Source organism: Triticum urartu, chromosome 1A (assembly GCF_056163025.1).
Source record: "Triticum urartu cultivar PI428250 chromosome 1A, HENAU_Tu73, whole genome shotgun sequence".
NCBI lineage: Eukaryota > Viridiplantae > Streptophyta > Magnoliopsida > Poales > Poaceae > Triticum > Triticum urartu.
Window position 1 is genome coordinate 174,541,187 of NC_141873.1, and position 9,833 is coordinate 174,551,019.

The following is a 9,833-nucleotide window of genomic DNA, read 5'->3' on the forward strand; positions in this document are numbered from 1 at the left end:
TGGCGGGACTTTCAAGTTCCTTGAGGATAGGATCGCATATTGGACGTTACATGTAGTTAGTTGGGAGATTTGGCTTCTCCACCCACCCATTTGAACAACTGCACCGGCTATAGTGCCATTCCAAAGGCATGCGTGTTCTCTCTACCGAAGTCGAATATGTGAATATCTCTGCCATTAGGCCCAACTCAAAATTGACGCGATGCTGCCAGATCTGGACATCCCTCACCATCTCTACCCTGGGATCGACAGTGTTAGTGTTGCGGGCCACCATGAGAGGGAACCCCAAGGGATCACTAAAAAAAATACACTGATGTGAGGATACATGTTTGTCAAAGTAGGTCACGTTTTTCTGTCATGCATGTACATCCATGACGATTTTATGACATCATCAAGATAGTCATACCTATGATGTACTAGAAGTGTTCCATGACATTACAAAAATTATCATCATAGAAGTGTCAACTTTCATGACGATAAATCACGCATCACCGAAGTGCTTTCGTCAAGGGTAACCGACACCTGGCATCCACCATAACGGGGCGCTGTTAAGATATCGGGTTCTGGTTTGGATCCGATAACCCATTAATAGCGCGTACCAATGGGGATGTTCCACGTGTAAAATTCTCATTCGCCGGTAGATCCACGTGTCTGCTCGATGTTCGGACAGTTGTCATCCAGCGAACGGACGAACGCGCCTATGATATGTCGACACGTGTCTCGGCCCAACAGTGGCCTATTTAGGTTCAAAGGCCAGGCCTGTCAAAATAAGCAGGCCAGCCCATTAGCGGCCTACTTGAGTCAGGCCCATTCACAAGCATGACCCATACAAGTTACACATAATCGGCCCATCAAAGGCCCATTCTAGATTTGAAAATTTCCAGCCCATCGTCAGTTCAGCCCGTTAACGCACCACTACGTCTTTGGGCCCAATTACGGCCCGAGCTTCTTTCGACCTGTTAGCAGCCCATTAATGGCCCAAAACGTCTTCCGGCCTTTCTCGGCCCATTCCGCTGTTGGGCCAATTCTATCCCGTTGTGACTTTAGGCCTGTCCTCGGCCCATTTGGTAACTGAGCCAATTATTAGCCCATTTTGTCTTTCGGCCTGTTAATGGCCCGCACAATAGCTGGGACTTTGACTTTGGGTCCATTAGGGGCCCATGTTCTGTAGGGCAAAATTTCAGCCCGACACGACTTTCGTCCTTTTAAAAGCCTAGTTTGCAAATTGGGCCTCCTCTGGCCCATAACACTTTCGGCCTCTTACTGGCCCATAAACTAAAAGGGCCGAGACAAAATTGACATATTTTTCGGCCTGCTAGAGGTTTGTGAGCCATTTCCATATATACGGCCCTATCGAGCTTTTGGCCTATTAACGGCCTGCTAAGAGCCGTTGTTACGGTGGGCCATATCATTTGGGATCCACTCAATATTATTTTGACCGGCCCAATTAAGGCCCGCTATGACTACACATGTTTGTTCGTTTATATGGCGTCCAGGAAATGTTTGGGCATGTTGGCCCCCGTTTCGACGATATAGGATATTCAAGAATTATCCTACTCTATACTATCGCCTCTAAAAAACATACACTATAAAATAAAAATACTAAGGCATAATCCTACATTATACAATAAAGAATTAGACTCGAATATACCCATTGGGCACTATAGTTCGGCACCAGTGATAATAAAGCATACAAAAACAGCAAATTACATACACTGGACAAATAAAGCTCATACATCATGGACACGCATCAACAGAACTTACCATTTGAACTATAATCTCTTTGGAAAATAGGATTGGCAGGATTCAGATAGCACAAATTTTAGTGTGCAAAATCTCCAATTCCTTCATGGTTACCTCAGTGTCTCATTTCATTTTTTGACTCCTGCATCTAATACCTGCAAGTCCAGTCTCAACTTGTTGATTGTACGTTGAGAATCATGTACACGTTTTCTTGCCACCTCTAGTTGATGCTCAAGACCATCAGCACATTCCAATCACAATCCATAATCATTTGGTAACAGCCATGCCGCACTGCTCGCAGATCTTTGTGTTGATGTGACTTCATCCTGAATTGTTTGTGTAAGTACACATGACTAGGGCAAGAATATAGTTACAACAGTGAAGCGAACAAGACAGACTATTTTGTACATGGCAAAACAGGACTAACAATAATATGTTACACGTCATGAAGCATAAGCAGTTGATATTTAAAAAAATATAAAAATGGTAGTATGTGCAGCCCGCATATAGAAATCTCTCTTAGCTCACCAGAGGAGCATGATGTTGGGGCCAAATCAAAAACACAAACAGGTTACAAATTTAGATAACACGTTGCGTATAAGTAAGCAAGCATATGGCCATTTTGTAGCTCAATTAAAGTCTTAGGGAGCATAATGAACAGCAGAGGGATTCATACAAACCTACTATAGCAAGCAAAACTATGCAATCATTAGCCTAGTATAAACTAGATTGTGAGCCTCATGAAGTAATAGTTAGTTAATAGACTTCAAAGCTTTAGGCACACTTCGCCAGAGTAATTAAATGGTAGGGCCTTTAATTATGTCAAGTAATAGTTATACAAGTACCCAACATCAGGCATCATTGTTTGGGCATCTCATTAACTGAGGAAAAATAAAGTAATTGAAAAGAGCAATTTAACTATGCCTGAAACAAACAAGCAATTGAACTGTTGAGTTGGATATAGTGACTTACCTTAACTGGTTGAACAGGCTCAGCGCTGCTCTTTCTTCTATTGCAAGGCTCCTTCCTAACAACTTGTACTTGGAAATCCTCAATCTTATCTTCATTGCACCCCCCTCTTCAAGGTGACATAAACTAGTTACTCGTCTCCTTGGAAGATAAATATGCATACTATCCAATCCGTGAACAACACAAAAGGATGAGATTATAACAAAATAACACCACATAATGAAACATGCCACATCTCTTGCACACAATGAAATGAGCATTTACTATGTGTGCACTATGTAAAAACTAGGCATACCTTCGAACTGGATCTCCAGGTACTCTTGGAGAGCCTACTTTAGTGTAGAGCCAAACCTTTATTATTTAAATCGTTGACAAGCTCTGTTAGAGTGTTAGGTCAAGAACTGCAAGTAATCAAAGCAAACAGTTCTAGTATGGCTGCCTGATACAAACAAGCAATTGAACATATGTGTGAGCAAATCTTACATATCAAGAAAAGAAGCAAAGAAGGAGGCATAAAGACCATCACTTGACTGACTAGATTTAAGGGGCATTTAAACATCATGTGCAACGTATGAACTAACATAAACATTGCATATTCTAGATTCTACAATGGAATGCACATGTATTAGGTTATGCCATGTATGATCATGCCTAAATGTACACTATAGTAGGCAGGAGTGATTGATCATGGCACGCACAACTGAATTGCCGGTTAAGGGCCTGTTCTATTCAGATTTTTTAGAGCTTATTGTCAAAATGAGCCATAAAAGATGTAAAGAAGTCATTTTTGAGTTATGGGCTTGGGCTTAACTTATTTCGCTTTGGAGGGGGGTGTTTCGGGTAGAAGCTCACTAAAAATTGAAGGGAATCGGGAATTGTTAAATGACTCTATTGTCTGCCTATATTACACTCAAAATGTCACTCCTCACGCCCGTGTCACACCCGACCCTCGAGTAAAAACAAACATGTAGGCGTTCATTGCCCTGCCCGCTTGCATCTCCTTTCGCCTTTCGCTCTACCTCGATACCCTGCCTGCAGCGCTATGATTCCTCTAGTGAGCCATCACCACTGGTCCCATCTGGCCTGGTCCTCGACGATGCTCTATCTAGCCAGGCTACATGGCCAGCGGGTAGGGCCAAATCTCCCCGGCTGCTCCTCCCTCTGGCGCCGCCCCTCAATCTCATGGTCTCCAGCAGCTGCGCCACTATGGTCAGTCCAACGCACTACTCGGGCGGACTCTGCACAACTACGGCCGATGCCAAACTGCGGCAGATGGCACCTCATTCCCCTCCCCTCCTCCTAGGCCATGGTCTTGAGGTGCTGTTGAAGGATGAGATCATCCAACAAAGTGAGGATCTCCTCTGTTTTTTGCTAAATATTCATTTTGATCCGCTGTACGATGAATTGCTATGAGTTTCTTCTGCTACTGCTATATGATGCATTGCTATGAGTTGCTCCTGCTGCTGCTATATGATGAATTGCTATGAGCTGCTGCTGCTATATGATGAATTGTTATGAGGTGCTGCTGCTGCTATATGATGAGTTGCTATGAGCTGCTCCTGCTGCTGCTATATGATAATTGCTATGAGCTGCTCCTGTTGCTGCTATATGATGAATTGTTATGAGCTGCTCCTGCTGCTGCTATATGATGAATTGCTATGAGCTGCTCCTGCGGCTTCTATATGATGAATTGCTATGAGCTACTGTTGGTATATGATGAATTGCACACTTCTACTGCTACTGCTGCTGTTGTATGATGAGTTGCTACGAGCTGCTACTACTATATGATGCTTTCGGGTGGTGCTGCTGTATGATAATAACCAGCCACTTGAACCATTGAATTTCGATAAATAATTGTTCTTCAATTAAATTTGGGTCATGTGTTCTTCATTTAGGTTAGGCAATGGGATCTCTATGGAATACGTTGACCAAAGTAGATTGTGCCAAGTAGATGGTGTCTTTGTATTTGCATTCAACAAATAGTGATGGTCTATTATCCTATCATATTAATTACTGCACTAGGTTCAATTTGTGATGTTTGCAAGTCAAATTAATTTTCATATTGGCAGAAAAATGAAAAAATATAATCCAATCTAGACTTTTCACTGATCATACCAACAATAAGCTGAAAAGGAAGGCAATGAAAAGAACTGGTTAGCTTATTACCTGGAGTTTATATTCACAGGTTCTTATTTTCTAAGGATAACTCGTAATAACTGTCCCTAAGAAACATGGCCAATAGAACTGACATACAAATAACATGTCATGATGATTGCCATGGAGGAGTGACCTACCATAGCACATTGTATAGGCTCACCGCCGCCTCTCATTTTTTGCGATGTTCCATGAAATTGCCACATACATCTTGTACTTTTTCATTGCGTGACCCTATCTGCAAATTGACACGGCTAATTTCAGACATCTCTACATGATAATACATTGCATATCCCTTGCACATATTTAAACCACCAATTAACGATTGTGTGCATAGCATAAACTAGCCATGACTCTGTGTGCTCGACTAGCAGGCACTCTAAGGGAGCCGAATGTAGTGCACTAGAATTCCTACACGCCACCTACGATTATGTGTAATTTACTACCTCTGTTCTGAAATATATGTCTTTGTAGAGATTCCAGTATGGACCACATAGAGATGTATAGAGATGCATTTTCGAATGTAGATTCACTTATTTTGCTCTGTATGTAGCCTATAGAGGAATCTCTAGAAAGACTTATATTTAGGAACGGAGGTAGTATCATGTATGACATCTACATATCTAATTTAGAAGCCAGTAGTAGAAATCATTGTCTGCACAAAGGGATTAAAGGTCAAAAATCCTAGCAAAGCATGCTGGCAGGCACACAACAATACAAGAGGTAGCATCACCCTTTCCTCTTCATCGTAAACTCTTCTCCCTCGCATTACATTATTTGCCATTCGCCTCTCGTTTTCCTCTCCCCCACTTCTAAAATGATTTTCAAAAACCTTTGCCTGTTCTTCGCCCCTCTTCTGTTTGTCTCTTTTCGCTTGCTTCTTGTGTTCTTGGGTGTTAGTGTGCCTGTTTGCTTTGATGGCTCGGCCAAAAAGCGTTGATCCTCACCTTAGAAGGTTGGCAAAAATTGAAAACAATGTTAGAAGCTTTATGTCTTTGCAATTTGAGCATAATAATTTCTTCAGAAATGAGCTTAAAGAATAAAAAAATTATGGAGTACATGAATAAAGAGCTCGATGATATGTCTATAGAATTTTATGGTTTGAAATCTCAGTTTGCTCATCTTGAAAATTTAGTGGGCCAAATTTCGGATAAGCAATACACCTTACTTAATAAGATGGCTACTAAATCGGAAGATATACATGATAATAATGATGAAGATCTAAAAGTGATTGATGTGACTCCTATTAAATCTTTGTTTTCCAATATGAATCCTTATAAAGATGGGACTCGGTATGAGTCAACTTTAGTTAAAAGGCGTCCCAACAATTCGGTGTTTTTAGATCTTGATGCAAAAATTAATAAAAGTGGGATTGAAGAGGTCAAAACTTTACGTAGCAATGAACCCACTATTTTTGATTTCAAAGAATTTAATTATGATAATTGCTCTTTGATAGATTGTATTTCCTTGTTGCAATCCGTGTAAAATTATCCTCACGCTTATAATCAAAATAAAGCTTTTACTAAACATATCGTTGATGCTTTAATGCAATCCTATGAAGAAAAGCTTGAACTAGAAGTTTCTATCCCTAGAAAACTTTATGATGAGTGGGAACATACTATTGAAATTAATATTAAAGATTATGAATGCTATGCTTTGTGTGATTTTGGTGCTAGTGTTTCCACGATTCCAAAAACCTTGTGTGATGTGCTAGGTTTCCGTGAATTTGATGATTGTTCTTTAAATTTGCATCTTGCGGATTCCACCATTAAGAAACCTATGGGAAGGGTTAATGATGTTCTTATTGTTGCAAATAGGAATTATGTGCCCGTATATTTCATTTTTCTTGATATAGATTGCAATCGTACATGTCCTATTATTCTTGGTAGGCCTTTCCTTAGAACAATTGGTGCAATTATTGATATGAAAGAAGGAAATATTAAATTCCAATTTCCGTTAAGGAAAGTCATGGAACACTTTCCTAGGAAGAAAATTAAATTGCCAAATGAATCTATTATGAGAGCCATTTATGAATTGCATACCAAAGATGACAATACCTACATCTATTCTTGTTTTTATGCCTAGCTTGGGGCGTTAAGCGATAGCGCTTGTTGGGAGGCAACCCAATTTTATTTTTGTTCTTTACATTTTGTTCCTGTTTAGTAATAAATAATTCATCTAGCCTCTCTTATGATTGTGTTTTTATGTTTACATTAGTGTTTGTGCCAAGTAAAGCCTTTAGGATCTTCTTGGGTGATTGTTGTTTGACCTTGCTGATAAAAACAGAAAGTATGCGCTCACGAAAATAATTTTCATTTTTACCAGAGAGCGATAAAATACCAATTCCAACTGCAGTAGATCAATATATAAATTATCCTGGTCGTCCTAATTTTTCAGAATTGTTGGAGTTACAGAAGTATTCGAGACCTACAGATTGCTACAGACTATTCTGTTTTTCACATGTTGTTTGCTTATTTTGATGCATCTATGGCTAGTATCGGGGGGTATGAACCATAGAGAAGGTGGAATACAGTAGGTTTAACACCAATATAAATAAAGAATGAGTTCATTACAGTACCTTAAAGTGGTGGTTTATTTTCTTATATTAACGGAGCTCATGAGATTTCTTGTTGAAGTTTTGTGTTGTGAAGTTTTTAAGTTTTTGGGTAAAGATTTGATGGATTTTGGAATAAGGAGTGGCAAGAGCCTAATCTTGGGGATGCCAAAGGCACCCCAAGGTAAAATTCAAGGACCACCAAAAGCCTAAGCTTGGGGATGCCCCAGAAGGCATCCTGAGGGAGTCCTGGATTAGGGGGTCTCCGGACAGCCGGACTAAATCCTTTGGACGGACTGTTGGACTATGAAGATACAAGATTGAAGACTTCATCCCGTGTCCGGATGGGACTCTACTTGGCGTGGAAGGTAAGCTAGGAAGTACGGATATGTATCTCCTCCTTTGTAACCGACCTTGTGTAACCCTAGCCCCCTCCGGTGTCTATATAAACCGGAGGGTTTAGTCCGTAGGACAATAGACAATCATACCATAGGCTAGCTTTTAGGGTTTAGCCTCTCTGATCTCGTGGTAGACCTACTCTTGTACTAACCATATCATCAATATTAATCAAGCAGGACGTAGGGTTTTACCTCCATCAAGAGGGCCCGAACCTGGGTAAAACATCGTGTCCCCTGCCTCCTATTACCATCCGCCTTAGACGCACAGTTCGGGACCCCCTACCCGATATTCGTCGGTTTTGACACCGACAATGGTGCTTTCATTGAGAGTTCCTCTGTGCCGTCTCCAGAAGGAAGGATGTCTCGTGTCGTCTTTAAAGATGATACTTCTGTCGGGGGAGCTTTGGCTATCGGCCAAACTCTCCGGCTAGGCGGGTTCATCATGACCGCCTGTTCGGCCGCCGCGCCGACGATGACTTCTCGGGTCATCGAAAACAGCCTCCATGTCAAATCGGCACTCGCCGAACAGATGGATCCATTGGAGCTCGCCTACTTAAACGAGCTCTTGGATCGCATCGCCGCCTTGGGAGTCGCTACGGACTATGATCGGATTGGGCTTAAACCCGACCGAAGGAGATTAACTCTCCACCGATCACCCATCATGTTAAAGTTGTGGAGGAACAACGCAGCGACCTTTCCTCTATCTTGAGGACCAATTATGTCTGGATTCCCGAGCTCTTCGAGCCAGACGCCCGTTCCCGGGAGGACAACATCCAATCCCTGAACCTTGAGTCAGGTAGCGGACCAGGATTATCCGGTAACACCCCGAAACCGGAACTTCCAAAATTGGAAACTCCTCAGCCCCTGGATCCCAGATCGGGAGTAGGTTCGGATTCAATTCCACCCACCCATCGAAACATAAGCGATCTTTCCCACATCAGGCAAGAGCCCCAGGAAACAGTACATCATTATTGGGCCAGATTCCTCCTTGCAATGAACAAGGTTAAGGACTGTCGCGAGGAAGACGCAATCTCATTTTTCTGCAGTAATTGCACGGACAAGGGAATCCTTAACGCCATAAACCACCGTCAGATAACACGCTTCGCTGATTTGGCGTCCATAGTACGAAAGAACTGTGCGATGGAAAGTGCCTGGAAAACCGAAACAAACTTTTGGGATAATCCGGCCCTGAATACAAACCCAGTCCGAAATAAAAGGGTGCATTATCACAATACACTTGGGTAAACTACCAAAAAGCAAAAAACCTCTACAGGGCCTAGAACCGTACTGGAGGGATGGCTCAATGGACCCTGCAAAATTCATAGCACAGCGGATACAATACCAACGCACAACCTTAGAGCATGTTGGATACTCCGGCAGGTGGCCAAAAGTGGTGAGGATCTTCTTATCCCAAATACCATAGAGCACCATCCCTTGGATAGCAATACGGTGTTAACAGTGTTCAAGACCTTCGCGTCAAATAAAAGGCACAAGCGAACACTCCGCAGCATGGCCGAAATCTGCCACATAGCAGCAATAAATCCATGGAGTGACACGGGTATTACCTTCAATGCCAGTGATGAACCTAAATTCCGAACAACCCGAGCACCAGCCGCACTGGTCCTCAGTCCAATCGTGGACGGCTTTCGACTCACTAAAGTACTCATGGACGGCTGCAGCGGACTAAACCTCATCTATGAGGAAACTCTTCAAAAGATGGAAATAGACTGGAACCGCATCGAGCAAAGTAGTACAACCTTTAGAGGAATTATCCCCAGCCGAGAAGCACGCTGTGCTTGGAAAATCACACTAGATGTGGTATTCGGCACGCCGGACAATTACAGGTCCGAAGAAATTACATTCCAAGTGGCCCCATTCAGCAGTGGCTATCACGCTCTTTTAGGACGGGAGGCGTTTACGATCTTCCAAGCCGTAACCCATTACGGGTACATGAAGCTTAAAATGCCCAGGCCCAATGGAATCATCACTCTCGCCAGTGATCCGGATACAGCACTCCG